The following is a 24131-nucleotide window of genomic DNA, read 5'->3' on the forward strand; positions in this document are numbered from 1 at the left end:
AGTTTTTCTTTTTTATAATTTGAATTTTCATGTATTCAGCTTCCTAAAAGATGAGCATATTAAGAGTTTAAATTGCATGAAAGAGAGAGAATAACAGCAGCAACAAGAACAATTACAGAAAGGAAACCCTAAAACTTACTCCACTGGTTGGCTGTGTCCATAAAATCCGTGTAAGCAGAGGGCCTCCAGTCTCCTGGCAAATGTAACCCAGGTAACAGTCAGTAACATGTCTATACTGGCGACTATCTCCTCTTCAATCATTAGAAACATTGGGCTCCAGGTTTATAGAAGTTACCATGAACAAAATAGCTCTGCAAAAAGAAAACATTCTTTTAGGTCATTAACTCCCCAAGGCCTGTGATTTGTTTGTGGTTTTTGATAAGCGAGTGGCAGCACAATTAGGCAGAACAAAGATTTGGGTTATGGGTCCTGAGATCCCATCTAAGTCAGTGATATTGTACAAACTGCTATGCATACGCATCAGACAAATTTGGTTTTTTGATTTTTTATTTGAGATTTTTCCAACCTGTACTACAGTACAGAGAATAGGATAACAAATCCCCACGTGGGGACTTCCCTGGTGGTCCAGTGGCTGACTCCGCACTCCCAATGCAGGGTGCCTGGATTCGATCCCTGGTCGGGAACTAGATCCCACATGCCGCAGTTAAGAGTTTGCGTGCCGCAACTAAAGATCCCACATGCAGCAACGAAGATCCCATGTGCCACAACTAAGACCCGGCGCAGCCAAAATAAATAGATAGATAGATAGATAGATAGACAGACAGACAGACAGACAGACAGATAGATAGATAGATAGATACTTTTTAAAAATCCCCATGTGAACATCACACAGTCTGGTAGGCTGAATAATAGCCCCCAAAGAAACCAAGCTCCTTAGTCCATTGAAGCCATGAATGTTTCTTTATATGAGAAAAGGGTCTTTTCAGATGTGATTAAATTAAGGATCTTGAGATGGAGTGGCTATCCTGGATTATCCAGGTAAGCCCTATTGTATAATCACAAACATCCTTAGAATAAGGAGAAAGAGGGAGATTTGATTTCAGACAAAAGAGAAGAAGACCCTGGGATGGAAGCCAAGAGAAGCAGATGCTATGCTTCTGGCTTTGAAGATGGAGGAGTAGGACCTGAGCCAAGGAATAAAAGAAATGCCACTCAAAACACTGGAAAAGGCAAAGAAAGAAATGGATTCTCCCCTAGAATCTCTAGAGGAAGCATGCCCTGCAAACACCTGATTTCATCTCACTGAAACTATTGGGACTTCCAATTTCTGGAACTAATTACAGTGTAGAAGAATCAATGTGTGCTGTTTGAAGCCAAGTTTCTGGTAACTTATTGCAGCAGCCATAGGAAACGAATACTACCAGCTTCAACAATTATCAGTACACATCAAATCTTGGCCCCTCATTCACACACACACACACACGCACACACACACACACGCACACACACACGCACACACTCTCCCTTCCATCGCCATTAGATCACTTTGAAGCAAATCACATATATAATAATGGTTTATCCATAAATACTTCATTTTGTTTCCCTAAAAGATATGGACTCAAAAAATAAGCATAATATTTTAACCTAATTAAAAATAATTAACAAGAAGTTTCTTTTTAATTAATTAATTTATTTATTTTTTATTTTTGGCTGCATTGGGTCTTCATTGCTCCGCGCAGGCTTTCTCTAGTTGCGGCAAGCGGGTGCTACTCTTCGTTGCGGTGCGCGGGCTTCTCATTGTGGTGGCTTCTCTTGTTGCGGAGCACAGGCTCTAGATGCACGAGCTTCAGTAGTTGTGGCACGCGGGCTCAGTAGTTGTGGCTCACAGGCTCTAGAGTGCAGGCTCAGTAGTTGTGGCGCACGGGCTTAGTTGCTCTGCGGCATGTGGGATCTTCCTGGACCAGGGCTCAAACCCATGTCCCCTGCATTGGCAGATAGATTCTTAACCACTGCACCACCAGGGAAGCCCAACAAGAATTTCTTAATATAAATATCCTTTCAGGTTTCAAATTTCCCAAATAGTTCCTAATTGTTTTTTGTACTTGGAACATCTTATTGGTTTGTTTATTTCAGGATTCAAGTAAACTCCATACATTGCATTTAGTTGATTTATCTCTTATTTTTTAGTTTTTGCTATGCTGTCCAATGTGGTAGCCCTTAGCCACGTGTGGCTATTTAAATTTAATAAGTTATTTATAAATTAAACAATATTTAAAATCAGCTCCTCAGTCTCATTAGCTGTACTTCAAGTCTTCGATTCTAATATGTGGCTAGTAGTTACCTAACTGGACAGCACAGATATAGAGAATATTTTCATCATCTCAGAAAGTTTTATAGGTTCTCCCTTTTCCTCCCTCCCTTCCTCCCTTCCTTCCTTCCTTCCTGCTTTCTTTCTTTGTTTCTGTCCATCTGTCTTTCATTTTTTTTTGTCCAGTAGAATTTCTTATATTCTGAATTTTGCTGATAGTATCCCCATGATGTCATTTAACACGTCTCTCTCCCTCTTATGTTTTTTGTAAACTAGTAGTTATATTTAGGGGTTTAATCATTTTTTTTGGAAGAATACTTCACAAGTGAGGTTGTGAATTTCCTATTGTATCCCATTAAGGTACAAAATGTCTGATGATTTCTTTTTTTGTTAAGATTAATCAGATTAAAATTAGTTGTTTTAGCAGTCACTGATCATTGTTTGCTTATAACCAATTTTTTTAAGGAACTGAAAAATTGTAGTACTCTAAATTTCACCTTACTTCCTTTGTTTATTTATCAATTTTATCTATTATGTAGAACGTAGAGTTTTTCATTATCAAATATTTGCTTATCTGAGGTGTATTTCATAAAGAAAATGTAGGAATATAGTTTGATTGTTTTCACTTATTTAGAATTTTGTTTTTTGAATTATCAATTGATTCCTCAGCATCTTCTAAAGGAGACCAATGTCAATGAGCTGGGTTGTTTTTTGCTTGTTTTTTGTTGTTGTTTGTTTGTTTTTGGTTTTGTTTTTTTGAGTGAGGAGGGGAATATTATCATGAACTCATGAATTCTCATATATTTGATGTGTTTCAATCCATTTCAGGATGTTTTGTTTTATTTTGTTTTGTTTTTACACTCAAATCATCTGATTTTTGGCAAGTAAGAACCCCTTCAAGCTGGCTTTTGAATCCTTCTGCCATATCCCCAATAACCTTTAATAGCTTCCTTGCTTTTCATTATAAAAAGATGCCCAAGTTCATCTAATCCAGATCTGGAATTAGTCATACCTCTAAGGACCCCTGAGTCCTGTTAGTGAGAAATAGCATTAGAAATCATAATCTAGGAGGTCAGGGTGCTTATTTGTACTAGGCTCTGTAACAGAGAGGAACAAACCTGACTCCACATTGGATCTATTCCTTTAGCTCGAACCCTTGTGCTCTGCTGCCTGTGCTTAGTCATGGAGCTCTGTACCTTTTGTAAGAGAATGTTGCCTACACCTTGAAATATACACCTTAGCCCAGTCTCAAGGCTCTAACCTTTAAAAGTATAACACTTTTCCATTCATACAGAGATAAAAAGTTGCAGAACACAGAGTAACATTTGTCTTGTTGGAAGCTTATAGGAACATTGTGACTAGACCTACCTGGACAGCTGCAAGAACAAAGGATTCCGGCACCAAGAAGTCTGCAACAAGCAGCCACACCCCCTCCCCTTTTAGTACAAAAGAAGCCTGAATTCTAACTCAGGCAAGATGGTTCTTTGGGACTCTAGTCCACCATCTTCTTGGTCTGCTGGCTTTCCGAATAAAGTCACTATTCCTTGCCCCAACAATTCGTCTCTTGATTTATTGGCCTGTCACACAGTGAAGAGTACGAGCTTGGACTCGGTAACAGCTTTGCATAGTTTCTATTTTTAAAATATAGAAGAAAATATATCAATCTCAAGCTAATATTCCCATTTCAGAGTTTTTGTTTGATTTTATATTTGTAGCTATTTTCTCTCTGAAAGTTTTGTTTCCTGAAAACATTAACATATTAATTTGCTCTATCCCAATAATATATATTATATACACACAATAGTAAGATTAATGATATGATTATTGAAACTTCTCTTTCTTTACAGTTGTGTGTGTATGTATCCTTAGGATTTATCTGATAAAATCTATAAGGTCAAACTACTGTGCTTTCAATTCAAATGAGTGATTATGTAATATTCTAAAGCAATTATTCCCAGTGTTCCCTTAAGATTTAGTAAATAAAGGGAATGAGTCAAGCATTTATCCTCTTTCTGATACAAACTGTGCCACCATCTTTATGTAACCGAACAATAAATGATTATAGAAGTATTCCAGGTAATAAATGCAGAAGAAGACAATTAGAATATCATTTTACAACCCCCAGTGAATTAATAGGTCTAAGCATTAGATATCAACAACTTCGACCATCTTTTTATTTTTTTTTAATATTTATTTATTTATTTATTTATATTTTTGGCTAAGTCAGGTCTTAGTTGCGGCATGCAGGATCTTTCATTGTGGCGCGCGGGCTTCTCTCTAGTTGTGGCACGCGGGCTCGGTAGTTGCCCAGTGACATGTGGGATCTTAGTTCCCTGACCAGGGATCGAACCCGTGTCCCCTGCATTGGAAGGCAGGTTCTTAACCACTGGACCACCAGGGAAGTCCCCAACTTCGACCATCTTAAGAAGAGACACTCAGCTATTACATATCTCTTCATGGAAGACAATGCATGCTACCACCTATCAAGTAGTCTAGCCACCACCAACATCTCCTCCAAAATAAGAACCTGAATATGATCAATATCCTCGATGCAACTATCAATTTTCTTTTTTATCTATAGAAATATAGATACCAGAGGAACATGTTGAACTATGACACTAGGAAGCAATCTGCAAAATCCAAACTGTGGAACACTCTACAAGACAAATGGCCCAGGGTCTTCAAAAATCAAATTGCAAGAGAGAGGGGGAGAGAGAGAGAGAGAAAGAGAGAGAGAGAGAGAGAGAGATGAGGGAGCTGAGAGCCTATAGATTAAAAGAGACTTAAAATATACAGCAACCCATCAAAATATGTGGATTTATTTGAATCCTGAGTTAAAATTTTTGTATCATTTATGATATAACTGGAAAATTTAATGCTGACCAAATGGTTAGCTCAGTCTTAACCTAATCTCTTCCCTTCTCGGGTGAGGCCACTTCCAGTTCTGCTACATCATTTACTCCTGCCTTAATTTTTATTTTAGGTATAACAATGATAATTGTTTAAATATTTTAAATTCTTGTCTTTTAGAAATACATACTGAAGTGTTTGCAGGAAAAAAAGATATGAATTGAATTTGCTTTAAATTAACACAGGAGAGGAGAAATGAGTGGGGTATAGGTGAAATGAGATTTAATTATTATTTTTGGAGCTAGGTGATGTATACATGGGAACAACTTTTTCCTAATAAAAAGTTAAAAAAAAAAATCAGATGGCAGAAGGAAGAAAGAGGAGAAAGGAGAAAGTGGAATCAGCTAACTTTATCATAATGGGAAGTTAGTCAAAACTGAGGATTTAAACGATTAAGTATATTACATAAAATTATAGTTAAAGTAATTCCTAAAAACTAAAAACTGAGTACAAATATTCCAAATTTCTAGAATATGTGTGCACATGAATGTGCCCCCCACACAAACACACTGTTACACCTAGTGAAATACACTAAAACAAAGGAAGTGTTAAACAATTGAATGACACTGTAAAATGTATTTGCCATATCAAACTTGTAACAAGGTACACATCTATCTATAAGAAAAGCCCTTAGCTGGAATTCTAAGCAGAGTCCAACAGAATGATGTGTGTAAGTGAAGACTCAGCTAGGAACAGCTGAAAATCAAAGAAGGGACAAAGGTCCATACACAAAAATGCAGACAAGGGGAAGCAAGAGTCATGGTCACAACATCAGACAAGGTGGAATTCAGACACAAACATGTTAAATGAGTCAAGAAAGGTGCTTTACAATGATGAGGGACACAATCCTCAAGGCAGATCTTACAGTTATACCTAACTGTGCACCAAATAACATTGGGTCAAAAATGCAGAGAAAAATCTACAGGAAACACTAGGAGAAATAAAGGCACATCAGCAAAAGGAGGCTAATAAAACATCTTTCAGATCATGATGCATTAGGTAAGCAAACGAACAAAAAAGAAGCCCTAAATCACCTAAGAACAATCTAGATGTAAGTAACATGTATCAAACTCTTAAATGCTGAAACCTAAGAATTCACCTTCTTTTCAAAGGCCTGTAATACCAGGCATCCTATTTATAGGAATTTACCCTGAATATATATACCTTCAATCTCACGGAGAAAAAAATCACAATATTATTCATTGTGGTATTATTTGTAATAGCAAAGTAATGGAAAGAACCTAAATCTCATATCTAGGAGATTGAATAAATAATTAATGGTCATCCACTCTATGAAAAAAATATGCTGATGTTAAAAAAAAAAGATAAGAAAAATCTCTGTGAACTGATATGGAGTAATTTTAATGATGCGTTGTTAAGATTAAAAAAGAAAAATCCAAGATACAAAATATACACCATTTGCATAGGAAAAAAGGGGAAATAAGAACCTACTGTATGTATGTGTGCTTATTTTTACATAAGGATTAACCAGAAGCTGCTAAGGGTGGGTGGGAAGAGGTGGATGGGAATGAGCATCCTCAGAATATATCTGTTTAAATAGTTTTGGGACTTCCCTGGTGGTCCAGTGGGTTAATACTCTGCTCTCCCAATGCAGGGAGCACAGGTTCGATCCCTGGTTAGGAAACTAAGATCCTGCATGCCACGTGGCGTAGCCAAAAAAAAAGTTTTGACTTTTGTTCTACGTTAATGTTTTGTATAATCAAAAAAAAACAAACAAATTAATACAGGTGAGGAAAAATCCTAAAACTAATTTTTTAAAAACTGAACCTGATTATAGGAGTGCCAGGTAATTTCACAGCTGAAGTCTATTAAAATATTAAGCAATAGTAACTCCAATGCTATTTAAACTACTCCAGCAAATGGTAAGGAGTGAGAAAGTGAGAATCTTCCAAATTCTTGTCATAGAGCATAATACTAACATCTGACAGAAAGAGCACACCCAGAAAAAAGAAAATTAGGGACTCATTCAGTCACGAACCTCAAAGCAAAAATAGTAAATGACCCGTATTCAAAAATAGGCTTTAGCATCACATTAAAATAACAATACCTGATGAGCAAGCAGAATTCGGAGGAGCAATACCAGTAAATTTCATCTTAGGAAATAAAAGAATATATTTGGCATTTTAATAAATCAAGATGGGAATAGAAATCAAATTATCATCCTTATAGATGCCAAAAGGCCTCGGATCAAATTTAATATATATTTATTTAATGGGATCTGGGATAGATGGGAAATTTCTTTATATTAGAATAAGAATATATACATCTTCATAATATACATGTACTTATTTATTTATGTATTGCTGCAGAATTGTATTCTACACAAGAAGGAAGTGTCTCTTCTCCACTTAGTGACATGCCAAATAGGAATCTCTTTCAAAACCTGGTCAATCAGGATATTCTATTCCCTGGTCAGGAAAAGTTAAAAGTACAGCATAAGTTAATGAGATCTTGGCCCTAGATTTTTGCTGGAGCTACTGAGAAAGAGGTTTTCCTCATCTCAGGCATCATTAGTAGGACCTTTGAACTGTGACTGCAGAGACAGACCAAGCCTTGAGAGTTATGCAGAATCCAATCAGAGTTGTCAAAGCAAATTGGTGTTCAGGGAACTATATCTAACCTCTGGGTCGACATATCTGGACATAGACTGATTGTGGTCTAATTAGCCCATTTCTAAGAGGACTGGAAAGGAATTAAGCTAGCTTCAGCACTTCTACAATATAGAAGAAGTTCCTGTAAGTCAGTAAGAAAGGGATAGGACACCTAAAATTTTTTTGAAAGGGTGAAGGATATTAATAGGTAATTCACATAAGAACTAATCAGAGAGATGCCTCACTTCTCTAATGATCAGGGGAAAGCAAATTAAAACAAAACCAGGTACAATTTTACAGTCCTTGGGTTGTCAATAATTTGAGACTTCAGAACACCAAGCTCTGAAGAGGATGTTGGAGAATAAGAGCCCTCGGACACCGCTGGTGGGACTACCTGCATACAGAGCCACTGGAGAACAGCCTCCAATTCTTGAAACTGTGGCTGCAGTTGCCCTGGGATTTAGCAATCCCAGGCCTGCGTGCAAGTACCTGCCACAAAAACTACCTCACAAGTGCAAAGGGAGATGTAAACCTGTGAGCTGGGAAAAGCATAGCTTTCAGTAGCAAGGAGTTAGATAGACATAGAGACGTCCATCTAAACGTGAACTGTCAATAAAATAGAATTCTATGCAAAGGTTAGAAGGAATTAACTGGCTTTGTGTTTAGCCACGTAGATAAATCTCAAAAATACAATGTTGAGTGAAAAAGTAAGGAACCAAATGAGGTTAAAAGCACAATGCTACTTAAGTAGGTTTTTCAAAACATGAAACCTACTATGGATACATGTAAATAAAATGATGGAAGTGTGTATGTTAAATACATGAGAAGAGGAAGGAGAAGTGAGACTGGGTATCATAAATGAAAGAAGAAATCAAATTTTAAGAATTTAAATATCCATATATAGACTTATGATATGTCCTAAATTGAGGAGCATGACCACCTTGATTCTGTTCAAATAAGGTCAAAAATGAATAATCTCTGGTCTTCCCTGGTGGCCCAGTGGTTGAGAATCTGCCTGCCAATGCAGGGGACACGGGTTTGAGCCCTGGTCTGGGAAGATCCCACATGCCGCGGAGCAACGAGGCCTGTGAGCCACAACTACTGAGCCTGCGCGTCTGGAGCCCGTGCTCCGCAACAAGAGAGGCCACGACAGTGAGAGGCCCGCGCACCGCGATGAAGAGTGGCCCCCGCTTGCCGCAACTAGAGAAAGCCCTCACACGAAACGAAGACCCAATACAGCCAAAAATAAATAAATAAATAAATAAATAATCCTTCCCTCTACTTTAAAAAAAAAATAATAATAATCTCTAAGTTATAAAGCCCATTCCATTTTTTAAATTTAATGAAAACATATAAAATGATAACGGTCATGATTTGGAATTACAAAAGCAAATAAAACAAGAAACAACTAAAACTATTCCTCCAGAAATAAATAGATCAACAAAGGATGGCATATTAGTTCAATAAAATGTCCTCAGGCCCCTGAAAATTAATATTAAGATTATAAAGCATAAGTCAATGCTGTAAATTAATATATGGAGAACTTGTTTTGGAAACAGAATGCAAACTATCATATTTCAATGTTAAACAAAAGATGAAAACGCACCAAAAGAAACCCACAACCCACAGAAAAATTTAAAACTGTTGAGCTTTAGGGATGCCTGTGGCATTATGGATGAAATTACCTTTAATGACAAACATTTTTTTTAATTAATACCACAAATGTGAGCATGAATAATAACAAGAAACAAAGCCAAGAAAAATAAGCCAAGAAATACATCAGAACTGGTTTTTGTAGCAACCATCTCTGGGTTTCAGCTTGCTTGCTCATCTGATTGTTTTTTTTTTAATTGTGGCAAAATACACATAACAAAATTTATCATCTTGACCAGTTTTATGTGTGCAGTTCAGTGGCATTAAGTATATTCACATTGTTGGCAACCACATTCCATCTCTAGAACACTTCATTTTGCAAAACTGAAACTCCGTATCCATTAAACGATAACTACCGATTTCCTCCTCCCAGCCCCCAGCAAACACCATCTACTTTCTGTCTCTATGAATCTGACTACCCTGGGGACCTCATATAAGTGGAAACATGCAATGTTTGTCCTTTTGTGAACAGCTTGTTTCACTCAGCTTAATGGCCTCAAGTTCCATCCATGTTGCAGCATGTGTCAGAATTTCCTTCCTTCTTAAGGATGAATAATATTCCATTGTTTGTATGTACCATGTTTTGTTTACCATTCATCTGTCAATGGACACATGGGTTGCTTTCATTCTTTGGTTATTGTGAATAATGCTGTCATGAACATGGCTGTGCTCATCTGATTTTTAAATAATAGCATTTGGGCTTTCATCAGATGCCCCCAAGCAATACCCTCAAGAACTTAAGGTACAGATACTGGAAAGACCACAGCACCCTATTGATGACTAATTCCAGCCAATGCTTGACCTAGCAATAAGGGGCATGTCTGGTCACAGGTAGAAATAGTATAGCACAGGGAACTATAGTCAATATCTTGTAATAACCTATGATGGAAGAGAACGTAACAAAAGAATATATATATGTATGCATGTATAACTGAATCACTTTGCTGTATATCTGAAACAGAACAGAATTGTAAATCAACTATATTTCAATTAAAAAAAATTTTAAACGGCAAAAAAAATAATGATCAGAACAGGTGATGACAGATGGGGGATGGCATAAGCCTGAGGTTTCGTGGAAGGTGCTGTGGAGGTCTGGGAGGTGTAGAAGGGATGTGGAATGTTTTCTGAATGCACATTTTGTGCAAAATCCACAGTTGCTGTATAGTAGATTGCTATTCGAAGTCACCTCCTCTGGCCAGTCTTCCCTGAGGTCCAGTCGGAGGTAGCCACTCTCTACCACAGCACTCCCCCACGTTTTCTGTTCATCCCCATTTGATACTTTCTCGTGTGTTTCTCTCTTGTTTCATCAACTAGAATGTAAGCTCCCACAGATGCAGGAACATTGCTGCCTCTTCAGAGCCTGAAAAAGTACCAAGGGGAATCTTTAATTCCACTCCTGGGGCATAGGAATTAGAAAATGAGAGATGGTCATGATTAACAGATGACATGATTGTGTGCATAGAAAACCCAAAGCTTTTGGTAGGAGAATTTAGCACATTTGCTGGATATGAAAAACGGTTTACAAATATTATAGTCTAAATTCCTGCAACACACATTTTAAAAATGATATTTCAGAAGATGTTATCTACAATAGTATAAAAAATAATTTGCACAAGGGGTGTGCTTTGTGATTAATAACACAAAACAGAATCTTGTGAATAATTTATTTTTGCTACTAATTAGGTGATATTCAAATTCATCCCTATGACCTCACTTCAATGAACTTCCATTCTGATGTTTAAAGGGAGAGATTAGTCCTTTTTTATTTAACTTTTTATTTTATATTGGAGTATATCCGATTAACAATGTTGTGACAGTTTCAGATGCACAGCAAAGCGACTCAGCCATACATATACATGTATCCATTCTCTCCCAGAAGATTAGTCCTTTTTTTACTGAGGTGTGATATTGCAGTTATATCTGGTTTTTTTCCCTAAAAAAAAAAAGGGAAATAGTATAGCACAGGGAACTATAGTCAATACCTTGTAATAACCTATAATGGAAGAGAACATAACAAAAGAATATATATATGTATGCATGTATAACTGAATCACTTTGCTATATATCTGAAACTAACAGAACATTGTAAATCAACTGTATTTCAATTTAAAAAATTTTTAAATGGCAAAAAAAATAATGATCAGGACAGGTGATCCTCACCACAAATAAATTTACATTAAGAAGGCCAAAGATAGAAGAACAAACTACAGGTAGTACATGTACTTCCATATATTTCCTTTTTTTTTAATATATTTATTTATTTGTTGCTGTGCGCAGGCTTTCTCTAGTTGCAGCGAGCGGGGGCTACTCTTCGTTGCAGTGTGCGGGCTTCTCATTGCGATGGCTTCTCTTGTTGAGGAGCACAGGTTCTAGGCATGCGGGCTCAGTAGTTGTGGCACGTGGGCTCAGTAATTGTGGCTTGTGGGCTCTAGAGCGCAGGCTCAGTAGCTGTGGAGCGCAGGCTTAGTTGCTCAGTGGCACATGGGATCTTCCTGGACCAGGGATTGAACCCGTGTCCCCTGCATTGGCAGGCGGATTCTTAACCACCGTGCCACCAGGGAAGTCTCTGCACAGATTCTTAATGTCTTACCCAACTCTCTCTGGTCACTGGGCCCCTTCCCTTCACAGCCTCCATGGGTAGCCGCAAATTTACTATCACAGCCACATGTGGCACTCGAAAAGCAAACATTAATTTATTAAATATGTCTTGCTGATGTTCCTTTTAAAAAAATCATGCACACACAACACACAGATACAGAGACACAATCACTGCCTAAAATAGAAGATATTTATGGTCTTAGTTTTAGTACACAGTGGACTTGAACTATGTAGTTTCTAGGATAACTGAATAATGTCCTCTCCACTTAGATCAAAAGATAGTAGATGGAGCAGTTTTCAGATTAATAGAGCAGTCAGGAGACATCTCTACTTTTGTTTCTTTCCTAAATTATGGGACCATAATTAAGAGAACTTTTGTCTTAAGAAGCAAACTTCATCTCCCACACTGGAGTGTCTCCTTTCCATTTGCAAACTGCAAATATTCATGTAGCTAAATTATATGTTAAATTACTTTCACTCCAAAGGCACTGAGGTCTTCTCAGGTGTAAACCAAAGAAACCAAATGGAAACCAAACGTGGTGCATCACAGCTGACAAGAATCAACTCAAGGTGGTGGTTTGCTCACTAATTGTACACCTTTCCTCAGCGTTCTGATTCCAGGCTGTCTTTCATTTTTTAAGAGTGCTGTGTTAGGACTTGTCAAGGGAGCGCTGCAGAAAAAATACTTATGTTCTTGCACTTAGGGGATATTTCCATGGTGTCTGTGGGCCTTTTTAAAGCACTGTTGGTTTGGCATGATGATACATTAAAGCAATTGAAACAGAGTTCTCCAGTGTATATGTATCATTTTCTTCTTAATTTATGAGAGATTTTCTGTTAGAAGAAAAGCTGCAGCAATTAACTGAACAGCCCTTGATCTTGAACTAGGGGAATACTAAGAGTGTCTAGCACTGTGCTGCTTGCATGATTGGAGCTCAAGAAGTATTTGTTGATGGGTTGGTTGGAAAAGATACACTGGACATGGACAGACACACACAAGCCTCGAAGCTGCCGGGGGCATTGCTGCTGTGATGTCATGGTCTTTGCAGCTGCAAAAGTCTCGATGGAAACTACCCTATTAATATTAATTCCCAGTAAGCATTCTAGACGAATGAGGGAGATGCACTGGGTGCAGATTCCTAGCTGTGTTAATTATTACAATATTTTTTTCCTTTTAGATTTAAGGCAATCGAAAACAAATTTTAGCTCCCCATTTGTCTGTTTAATTAGAATCAGTTTAATGTTTATCTGGAATTTCTTCTCTATGCCTCACCTGTTCAGGATCAAATTAAGAAAATAAAAATAAATTCAGGATGGTGCTCAGCTTGAGGGTAACAACCTAAATTAGACAAGGTTTTCTCAGCCAACGATCTCACATCCAACTTTACCGAGAAAACTGAAAGAATCAAAAGAAAACTTCTACCGACTCCAACAGACCATCTCTACCCACATTCCCACATGGCTCCTGTTGATGACAGATATCCAAGATCAGGTTATAAAAGACATCGTTGCTTATATTTAATGTGATGTCTGTTGTAGTTGCGTTTAAAGCTACAACTTATCTGTTTTCCATTTGTTCCATTTGTTCTTTGTTCTGTTTTTCCTCTTTTTCTGCCTGCTTTTGGATCTCTTGCTGGCATATTAACTATAACTCTCGGTATTGTTATTTAGTGGTTTCTCTAGGTTCAGAGTGTCCTCTTTACCTTATCACACTCTGCCTGCAAGTAACATTCGGGTATCCTGTAAGAACTTTAAGAAAGTATACTTTCATTTCTGTCCTCCCAGTCTGTACACTATTGCTATCATCAAATGTTTTCTACTTATAGTTTAAACACCATACTATATTGTTATTGTCTTTGCTTTAAACAAAATATTTAAATGATAAAAAAGTCTTTTTACTCACATAGTTACTATTTCCAGGGCTCTTTAGTTCCTGTGTAGAACTTCAATCCATGTCTTACACTATATACGAAACTCAATTCAAAATGGATCACAGGGCTTCCCTGGTGGCGCAGTGGTTGAGAATCTGCCTGCTAATGCAGGGGACACGGGTTCAAGCCCTGGTCTGGGAAGATCCCACATGCCGCGGAGCAACTAGGCCCGTGAGCCACAACTACTGAGCCTGCGTGTCTGGAGCCTGTGTTCTGCAACAAGAGAGGCCGCGATAGTGAGAGGCCCGCGCACCGCGATGAAGAGTGGCCCCCGCTTGCCGCAACTAGAGAAAGCCCTCGCACAGAAACGAAGACCCAACACACCCAAAAATTAATTAATTAATTAATTTTTTTAAAAAAATGGATCACAGACCTAAATGCAAAACCTAACATTGTAAAACTTCTAGAAGAAACGTAGGAGAAAATCTTTATGATGTAGGGTTAGGCAAAGATTTCTTAGATATGATCAAAATCACAATCCATAGAAGAAAAAAACTGGACTTCATCAAAATAACAACTGCTCTTTGAAAGACACTGTTAATAAAATAAAAGCATAAGCCACAGTCTGGGAGAAAATATTTGCAAGTCTTCTACCTGTAAAAGGACTTGAATGCAGGATACATTCAACACTCTAATAAACTCTAATTAGAAAACAAACCCAATAAAACAAATGGGTATAAGATTTGAACAGATATTTACTAAAGAAGATAAATGGATGGCAAATGGACACATTAAAATATGCTTGGCATCACCAGTCATTATGGATATGCAAATTAGAACCTCAGTGAGACACTACTACATACAAATTAGACACACCACTACGTTCAAAATAGACTGACCATATCAAGTGTTGGCAAAGATATGGAGCAACTTGAACACTCCTTCACTGCTGGTGAGAAAATGGTTCAACCGTGTTGGAAAACGGATTGGCAATTTCTTAAAAAGTTAAACATGTATCTACCATATGATCCAGCTATCCCACTTCTTAGGTATTTTCCCAAGACAAATGAAAGTATGCATTTATACAAAGACTATTACATGAATGTTCATAGCAGCTTTATTTGCAGCAGCAAAAACTGGAAGCAGCAAATGGATGGATAAACAAATCCATAGCGTGGAATACTACTGCTGCAGCAGCCGTCTTGAAAGGCTTAGTAATCGCATCCGTGTGAAGTTTGCTGGGAGCATCCACAAGGGCCGGAGCCTCCTCTCAGGTGCGTCCCGCTTCCTGGGGACAGGTGCTGGGTCCCTCTCCCGCTGCCCTGGCTCCGCGGGGACCTTGCCCCGGGAGGACCTGAACTTGGACGCCAACGTGGTGGGTTTAGGCACAAGCCCCGGCTCCTGGGAGGTCGGCACTCCCCTCGCCGCGAGTATCCCAGTGCGGGGGGATCATTTTAAATAGCAAATAAAAAACGCCATGACTGGTGGAGAAAGACCACCGGAGAAAGCGAAACGCTGTTTTCTTGATTTTCGAACCAGGAGCCCAACATTTTCACTTTGCGCTGGGCCAAGCAAATTGCGCATGCAGCTCTCCATAGCGCAGGTAGGAAAGCAAGGGAAAGCGTAGCCACGTGCGTGGAGAAGGACGAGGAGAGCGCGTGACGCGGGGGACAGATGGAGCTCCAGCACCCGAACCCTTGTGAACATGGGTTTTGGCTTGCCTTTGGCATCCAGGGTGTGGAAGCCTTCTCTTTGTCCCACCCTTGGCTGTGTGCATTAATTAAACAATATGTTAAAAAGCGGTTACCACGTGCCCCGTACTGGGCCGGGCACTGGAACTGCTTTACAAAGGGTGGTGAGCATCTCTTAAAAAGTGATATTTGATCTGAACGCCAAGTGGTGTCTCTGCCCTGAAGGCAGCCTGGAAGATCTGGAGGAGGAGAACTACAGACCGAAGGAACAAAGCCGCGAAGCGGGAAAAAGCTTAACTCACAGTGGTGTACCAGTGACGTGTGTGCAGAAGTAATTTCCTGGGATATTTAACTGATGAAAGGCTTCCTCTCTTTGACCTGAAAGTGGGAACTATTTGATCTACTAAATTAGAGGCTTGACCAACCCCTAAAGGTATCATCTTTCACGTTGTCCACTGAAGAACACAGATGAGCTGTCGAACATTATCTGTGACCTCTATTTACTACCGTGGGTTGAGATTAAGTGCTCCTTTGCTACCTCCAGCTTTCCCTAAATACTATTTAGAATAAATGTGTTCATTCAACAAATCTTGCTTAAGCACCTCTTAATGTTCAAAGGCTCTCTAAGAGGAACATCAAGGAATACAACCTTCAGGTTCTTTGGAATCTAGCAGTGGGCAAAAGGCACTTAACCTGGAGAATTTGGTGACTACTTTAAGAGATGCAAAAGCAGTGCTTGCCTTAGGAGCCTAGCTAGGGGAGAATCCCTTTTATCTAAGGTTTAGTAGACAGAGGTTCTGTGAGCTTAACCAAGAATCTGTGTATATCAAAGAACCAGTTGATATCAGGCTAAAAAAATACCTTATACATACTAAAAAAAACTCAGTATCTTGAGTTTTCCAACATTTTCCTTAGTTTAGAAGCTTACATAGCTTTTTAAAAAATTAGATTCCAACTATGCTCATTTATTTTACCAAACTTCTCCATGAATCAATTTGCAAAAAGGGTGAGACAAAAACTGGCAGTCAGAGACATTTAGCATTTTTTAAGTTTCCAGTTCTCAGAAACAATGCAATTTAAAACTCTCAAGGTGACTAAATCATAACCTTTATAAAATCTTGTTCATACACTATGTTTGAAGAGTCCTAGTATCTAGACTTCAACATACTTTATAAAATATTTAATTCCATCCTTACATTTCAGAAATAATAAAACCAAGGTCCAAAAAGTCAATTGGCTTATGTAAACTTACATCCTTCTCTTTCACTGTCCATGATTTTTTTTTTCTCAGAATACATATTGGCATATAATAAACTAGATAGGTTTGTAAGTAGTCCTGTTATCCGGCCTGACAATAAAGTGAAAAATAGAGACATAGAAACAGGGATGGTACGTCTGCAGGAGTGGAAAAGACCTTGCTTAAGTTACCTCTGTGGGCAGAGCCCCACACATACCAGGAACCTGTGATAGGCAAGCAAAATCTATGTTCTGTCTGTTTCTATGGCAACCAAGAATTACATAGTTAGGCCATGCACCTGATTCTCCACATAATTAATTTCTTATGTGTTGGGATGGTTAATACTTCTAAACATCACAGAAAAAGAACCTGATGAAATCTCTTTAAAATATAAAACACACACACGCACAACCTAAATCTAAAACCACTGTCCTGGGACTTCCCTGGTGGCTCAGTGGTTAAGAATCCACCTGCCAATGTAGGAAACACAGGTTCAAGCCCTGGTCCGGGAAGATCCCACATGCCGCGGAGCAACTAAGCCCTTGCACCGCAACCACTGAGCCTGAGCTCTAGAGCCCGCAAGCCACAACTACTGAAGCCCACGCGCCTAGAGCCCGTGCTCCACAACAAGGGAAGCCACCGCAATGAGAAGCCTGTGCACCGCAACGAAGAGTAGCCCCGCTCGCCACAACAAGAGACAGCCCGCGCACAGCAAGGAACACCCAACGCAGCCAAAAATAAATAATAAATAAATTAAAAAATAAATAAAATAAAACCACTGTCCTTCCACTTGCTTTAACTTTATCCTTTCAGTGATTTTATGTTTTGTTGAGAAAATGGAGGGCAGATTGCACAGGCAATTGAGTTTTCTTTCTCAAAGATCTCACATTTTAGCTAGCCACTTTTGCAGATACTCACAGATTTTTGTCTCATGCATGAGTTAGTTCAGCTCAATCATTATTTTGGTCTGGATGCATATTTGCACAGTGGGCTTCACTTAAGATGTGAAGAGGAAAGCTCAGAATACCTATATGGTAAATGTTCATACCAGTGGCTGCATATTAATGTATCTGGGGAGCTTTTAAAAATAACTATGCCAGGTCAGTTCCTAGGAATTCTCATTTAATTGTCTGATACTTATTAAAAACACTTATTGTTCATTATTAATCACCAAGTGGTACAAATAAATGAAAGCTATAGGAAAATATCTAAACTTGTCAATTTAGAGATTAACATTTTTAATTAATCTCATTCTTCAACTCAAGAGTGTGATACAATTTAAGTTCCCAGGCTCGAGTTTATTCATTGAAAGTTACAAGCAGAAGGTTATCACCTACCAAGAATAAGAGCAAAAGGATGATATATAGTTTTAGAGAAGTTTAAGATCCCTTGTTTTAACTAAATAAGATATGTTTATTTCTTTATTTTACAGATTTAAAAAAAAAAGAAAAGAGAAATTGAGGCTCAGATAGTTTAATTGACTTGTAAAGACAATTGTTGATGAAGCCAGAACTAGAACCCAGTTCATCAGGCCTTGTGTCTTATCTGTCTTGACTTGGCAGTGACCTACAGATATATGGGACCCTCCCTCATGCATATTGAATGCCTGACTTTTCTTTGATTGATATGCAAGGGTTTGGAGAGTCTTTGGGCTTGAAATTATGGTATTAGCTTTGCAAATAACACATTAACATACTAAGCAGCAGATTTTGATTTTGCAAGGGGATAAAACTTCAACATCTCGTCAAGTACTAAAAATGGATTATTTAGATTATTTTAAAGCGCACTTCAGTAATTTCCAACAAGCAAAAGGGAATTTTCAGTCAATGGATCCTTATATCCCCCAGGAATTTATTGCACTAAGAACTAAGTGGACACATCATTGATCAGTGATCACTGGCAAATCACATCATCTACCTCCCAGTCAAACCTGTCTAGAAAAAACAGCTCATTTTACTAAGTAATCAGATTCCTGAAAAAATACAACTTCATGTCACTTGATTATTGCACTTGTAGGAAAACCTTTAAACCCAATAGTTAACAAAATGGTTTATTCTGTATCTCTTTGGATATTCATGACTGTGTTACCTTCAATGTAAACAGCAGGCAAATCTGCACTGACATCTTTTATGACTCCCAGAGTGTTTCCTGGATCGATAGAATCATTGGGAAAGATAATTTTGCTTTCTGTCATAATCAGGCCAGAGAGGAACTCATTTTCAGTGACCTAAATGAGCCACTGAAACACACTGAACTCAGGGCCAAAGGTATCTGAAGATCGCTGAAGAAAAAAACTGCAAAAAAAGGTGGGGGGGTGGGGAGTAGGAGATTAAATTTCATATCCTGGGGAGCAGAAATGAGGAGGTGTAAAGAGAAAGATTGTAGAGCTTGCTTTTTTTGCTTTGTTTTCTCCTGAGAATCTCGATTTGTTAAAATGGCTAAAGGAATCTCTGCAATTTAAGACAGGGAGTACTGAAAACCCAATTATCTCAGTATGGTTATTTCTCGTGGAGAAATCTCTTAAATATGCTAAATTATGAGTTCCTTGTCACACATCTAAAGATAGTGTGACACTGCAAAATAGCTTTTCATTTGACCTGTGCGTAGATTTGCACAAGAATGTTTATATACAAAATATTCTTTCCTAGGCAGCTGAAAACATGCACTGCCACCCTGTTCTCTAGACCCTCAACTTCTTCTGTGCATGATCTTTTGGATTTACACTAGGTAAAGAAAATTAAACATTTCTTAATCAAAGATGCCGTTGTCAAGCTAAGATAAATCCCTAATATGGAGCAAGTTAGCAGACTTTCTAAATTAAGTTGCATTAGTGACCTTGTATGATCAAATCCAGACTCCTTAGTAGGGTGTAAAGACCCCTTATGATCTGGCCCCGCCCAGTGGTCAAAACTTGTCTCCTGCCACCACGACGCCACCCCACCTACACTCACCTCTCAAACGATACTTCACTTCTGTGGTTTAGCCCCAGTGTGGTTCCACAGCTCTATGCCTCTTCCACATCTACTCTTATCTACATGAAACAATACCCTCTCCTTGTCTGATCTGCAAACTTTTGCTCATCCTTCTGCCAGAATTGAGAGACTGCTTCTTCTGAATTTTCCCCTGACCTTTCCCCAGGTGTCTTCTGCTTTGTTTGCAGAGCTTCCTTTACCTCCTCGCCCATGTTCCTGGTAAAGCTCTCATCCTCAGCATCTATCACAGTGTCTGGCTTCAAACTGAACCAAAGAATCAGAATTATGATTAACAGTTTAGAAATGTGATTCATCTTAAGTCTTGCAGCTATATCAAGAATCTACGCATTATCGTAAGAGTTTATAGCTCTCAGCAAGTAGGGAAAAAATACTGTAAAAGTGATCTAGAGCTCCTGAAATGGGGGTGAGCAACAGTTAAATTTCCAGATGGGGAGGACAGAGTGGACACCATTGAGAAGGTGGTTTAAGCAAAAATTTGAAGGAGGTGAGGGAATAATGTCCTGGAACATCACAGAGTCAGTGTGTCTGCCCCAGAGTGAGTGGAGTGAGGGTAGAAGCGGGTGAGATCAAACTGGGTGCGATCCTGCATGTGAAGAAAGGACACTGGCTTGTCCTCCAAGGGAAATGGCAATCATTGCATGGCTTGAGCCGAGGAATGAGAGATTTGCTTTGTTCATTGGGAACCACTATAGCTGCTGGGTTAGAATAAATGGAGGGGCCAGGGCAGAGGCACAGAGACAGGATAGGAGGCCATTCTAAACACCCAGATAAGAGCAGGTGACAGCCTCAGAGGCGGAGCAGAGAAGGGGTGGGATTCTGGGAAACTGTGGTTCCAAACGATTAAAAACAGTCTTGGAAATAGATTTGGGATTTTCCAAGTATGTACATCCTTGTGACATGGTCTTAAGAAAATTTCTAGCTCTGACCTAGACAAGATACTTGGAAACTTGGATGTGTGGCGAGTATATTGGGAACACAAAAAGATCTCTTATTGTCCTGTCAACTTCCTTCTCCATAATTATCTTTTTGTTTTTATATATGTACATTTGATGGGATGTGTAAGCAGACTACAGTAATTCAAGTTAAAAAAATACTATTCCCATCACATAGGCATACAAGGAGGGATTAATGCTTAGTGTGGTGGCCTCTGCTCGCCTCTCTCAACCCCCAAATGTCACCAGGCAACACTTTACCTCCTCCGGCACCTCAGCCTTCCCAAGAAGGGTCAGCTGGTCCCTTCACATATTTCTTTAACTTGGGTCCTGGCATGGAAGATCACAGTGGCCGCAGACAGTACAGTCAGTGTGAACCAAGGGAGAAATCGGTCACAGGTGTACACAGGTTGTCAATAGTGACCTCAGATCCCCCAACTCCTTGTAAAACCAAGATTCCAATAATCCATAAAAGAATATGCATGCTCAGCAATAAAAAGGAAAAAACTACTGACACACACAGCCACATGGATGAACCTCAAATGCATTGTGCTAACTGAAAGAAGACTCAAAAGGCTCCACACTGCGTGATTCCATTTAGGACATTCTGGAAAAAGCAAAACTCTAGGGACAGAAAACTGACCAGGTCTTACCTGATACCTGGGCATGGGGGAAGGAGTTAACTGTGAAAGGTTGGGTGAATTTGGTGGGGTGGTGATGGAAGTGCTCTGTATCTTGGTTGTGGTGGTGGTTACATGACGGCCTCTGAGTGAAATTTACTGTATGTAAATTGTAACTCAATTTTAAACAATGTTTAAAGGAATATACATGGAACTAGCCTCAAGTCTAAATTTTAATTTGAAACTTATTTTTAAATATCTTAAGTGATTGCTATTATTCAAGGAAGATACAAACTTAGAAAATACAAATTCCTACAGGATGACATTCCAGGCCACTTGACCTGGAATATGATTGTACAAGGCTATTGTTTGTTGGTTTTTTCCCATCGTAAAAGATGACCCCCCCCCGCCAAGATAGTCTCAACTCACCTAAGTAAGTGGCAGGGGTATTGAAAAATCTCCTTGTGTGAGACATATTTCTTACAATTGCTAATTTGCTTTGGCAATGGCACAGAATCCCTGGGCTTTTTGGCCTGTGAGTAAATAATGTATTTTCTTTTTTTTCTTTTTTCTTTTTCTTTTTTTTCTTTTTTCTTTTTGGTAAAGTGAAAGCAGGTTTATTTAGAGAGATACACATTCCATAGCCAGCATGCTGCCTGTCTCAGAGAGTGAGAGTGACCCTGGGAGAAACACACTCCCATAGACGGAGTGTGGGCCATCTCAGAAGGCGAGAGGCCAAAAATGTATTTCCGATAGTTTCTAAAGTTATAAGACTTTGATTGTCATTTGCTGTATCCTGAGGACTGTGGCACATAAGCAGAGTGTAAGGCAGCATGCATGTCCCAGGGGAAGCTGGCCTAGATGAAATGACAAGACATAAAATAACAATACATGAAAATTAGCTGCTGACGGGACACTGCAGCTAAGAGATTAAAGTGGGGTTGAGTAATTATGGGAGACTCTGGAGGAGATAGGAACTGAGCTAGACCTGGAAGGTTGTAGAGACCATGAGAAAGTGCATTTCTGGTGGCATCTAGGGCAATCCAAAAGACGGAACTGAGGAAAAGATATAACGCAAAAACTGTCCCTCATCCCGGAAGCCAGGCAGTGTCTTTTCAGCTAAGCAGTAAATCTGGGCTTTGATGGTCGGGCAAACCCTGAAGCCTGAAGCTCAGCTTCCCTACATCAAGGAGGGTTCAGCCGTCAAGCCTACCTTCAGTCAGGTCAACATGAGCCATACTGTTTCCATATCGAGGGCTCTGCAGGGAGTTGGTTGATGAAGTATGGCTGAAGCACAATTGTTTACTAGGCATGGATTAGATGTGTTTAATTAAACAGGGGAAGGAGGCTTCAATAACACATGTGCTGAGTGCACAATGGGTGAATGACACTATATTAGGTGTCCTGGAATAAGTGTTTTTCCCTCGGTTCTCTGGGACTCTCCAGGCACAAATGTCAATTTTCACAATAGAAATATACATTCAGGTCAAGATAAAGAAAACCACAACGTTGTCAAACTATTTTCCAACCCTTAATGCAAGTTAAACCTCCATATTTCATTTTAGTGTATTCTCATGTGAAAGATTAATTTGTATTTTTTTTAAATGGCAGGCCCAAAGGTTTGAAATTCGCAGCTACGGACCCACACATGTTCAAGACTCTTCTGAGATTCTCTGTCCTAAAGCAAAAGGTAGAGCTCCTTAAAAAATAAAAATAAAAAAGTGTACTTTGCAACTCAGAAAAAAAATTAGGAATCAAAATGAGCCCAGACTTTGCATCTTCCCATACATAGAAAGGCGTTAAATTCATTAACTTGAGATGTCTGGTTTTCTTTGATTAACAGTAATATTTTGATGTTTCACCTACCTGGTCTTTTGCTGCAAAAACTTCTATATATCCTGGCTCCCCTGCTTGCCTCTTTGGAACAGTTTCTCAGCGTTATCTGAGGTGCTGTGTCCTGGGCTTGAAGTCCTCAGAATGTCTGCTGAATAAAGCATAACTTTCAACATTTAGGTTGTGCATTTTCTTCAGTCAACAAACACTTGGTCTCATCATTTTGATGCAGATCCTGCCTATATCCCAATAGACCTGGTGTTTGGAAGTGGACTGTGGTGTTGGATGCTTGATGATTCTCCACGCACCTGGCTCACTCCTTTAGCTCTCAGACCTCTATGGGAACTCTCTTCCCTCGCTCCAGCCTCATAGCAGAAACGCAATACCTGAACCATCCATTCTGCAGGCAACAGCTTATCTGGAAGTGTGAGTAAGTTCTTAGGGAAAAACAAGGGTCAAAACAGGATAACATGCTGCATTTGTATATTATGTAAATGCCTTTTGATGTCGTGATTTATAATAAAAAGTACATATTTGGCCTTTGTCCTCATTTTTGACTCAGCTGCTTAAACCCTTGGAATTTCCTAGGTGATGAGAGCAACAAATTGTTATGTTATGAGGTAACTTTTGGACAGTACCTAAGGATGGGGGCTGGTTGCCAAGAGAGCCAACCACATGATTTGAGGGTTGGAACTTTCAGTCCCACCCCCTGACCTCTGAGGAGTGGAGAGGGGAGAAGCTGGAAGTTGAATCAATCACTGATGGCCAAAGCTAACCTAATCTTGCCCATGTAATGAAGCCTCCATAAGAATCGAAAAGGACAGGATTTGGAGAGCATCTATGTTGGTGAAATATGGAGATTCAGGGAAAGTGGTGCACTCAGAAAGGGAATAGAATCTCCAAGCCCTCCCT

General features: G+C 39.1%; 1 long non-coding RNA gene across 1 annotated transcript; it reads right to left on the minus strand.

Moving 5' to 3' along the window:
• LOC132368716 (uncharacterized) lies at positions 1–23603 on the minus strand. The gene is made up of 4 exons (XR_009504153.1): positions 23528–23603; positions 23253–23370; positions 140–311; positions 1–43 (listed from the first exon to the last, which is right to left on the minus strand). It is a non-coding gene; the product is annotated as an uncharacterized LOC132368716 (long non-coding RNA).
• Positions 23604–24131: the final 528 nt, after the last annotated feature.

This window comes from Balaenoptera ricei, chromosome 7 (assembly GCF_028023285.1).
Source record: "Balaenoptera ricei isolate mBalRic1 chromosome 7, mBalRic1.hap2, whole genome shotgun sequence".
In the NCBI taxonomy this organism is placed as follows: Eukaryota; Metazoa; Chordata; class Mammalia; order Artiodactyla; family Balaenopteridae; genus Balaenoptera; species Balaenoptera ricei.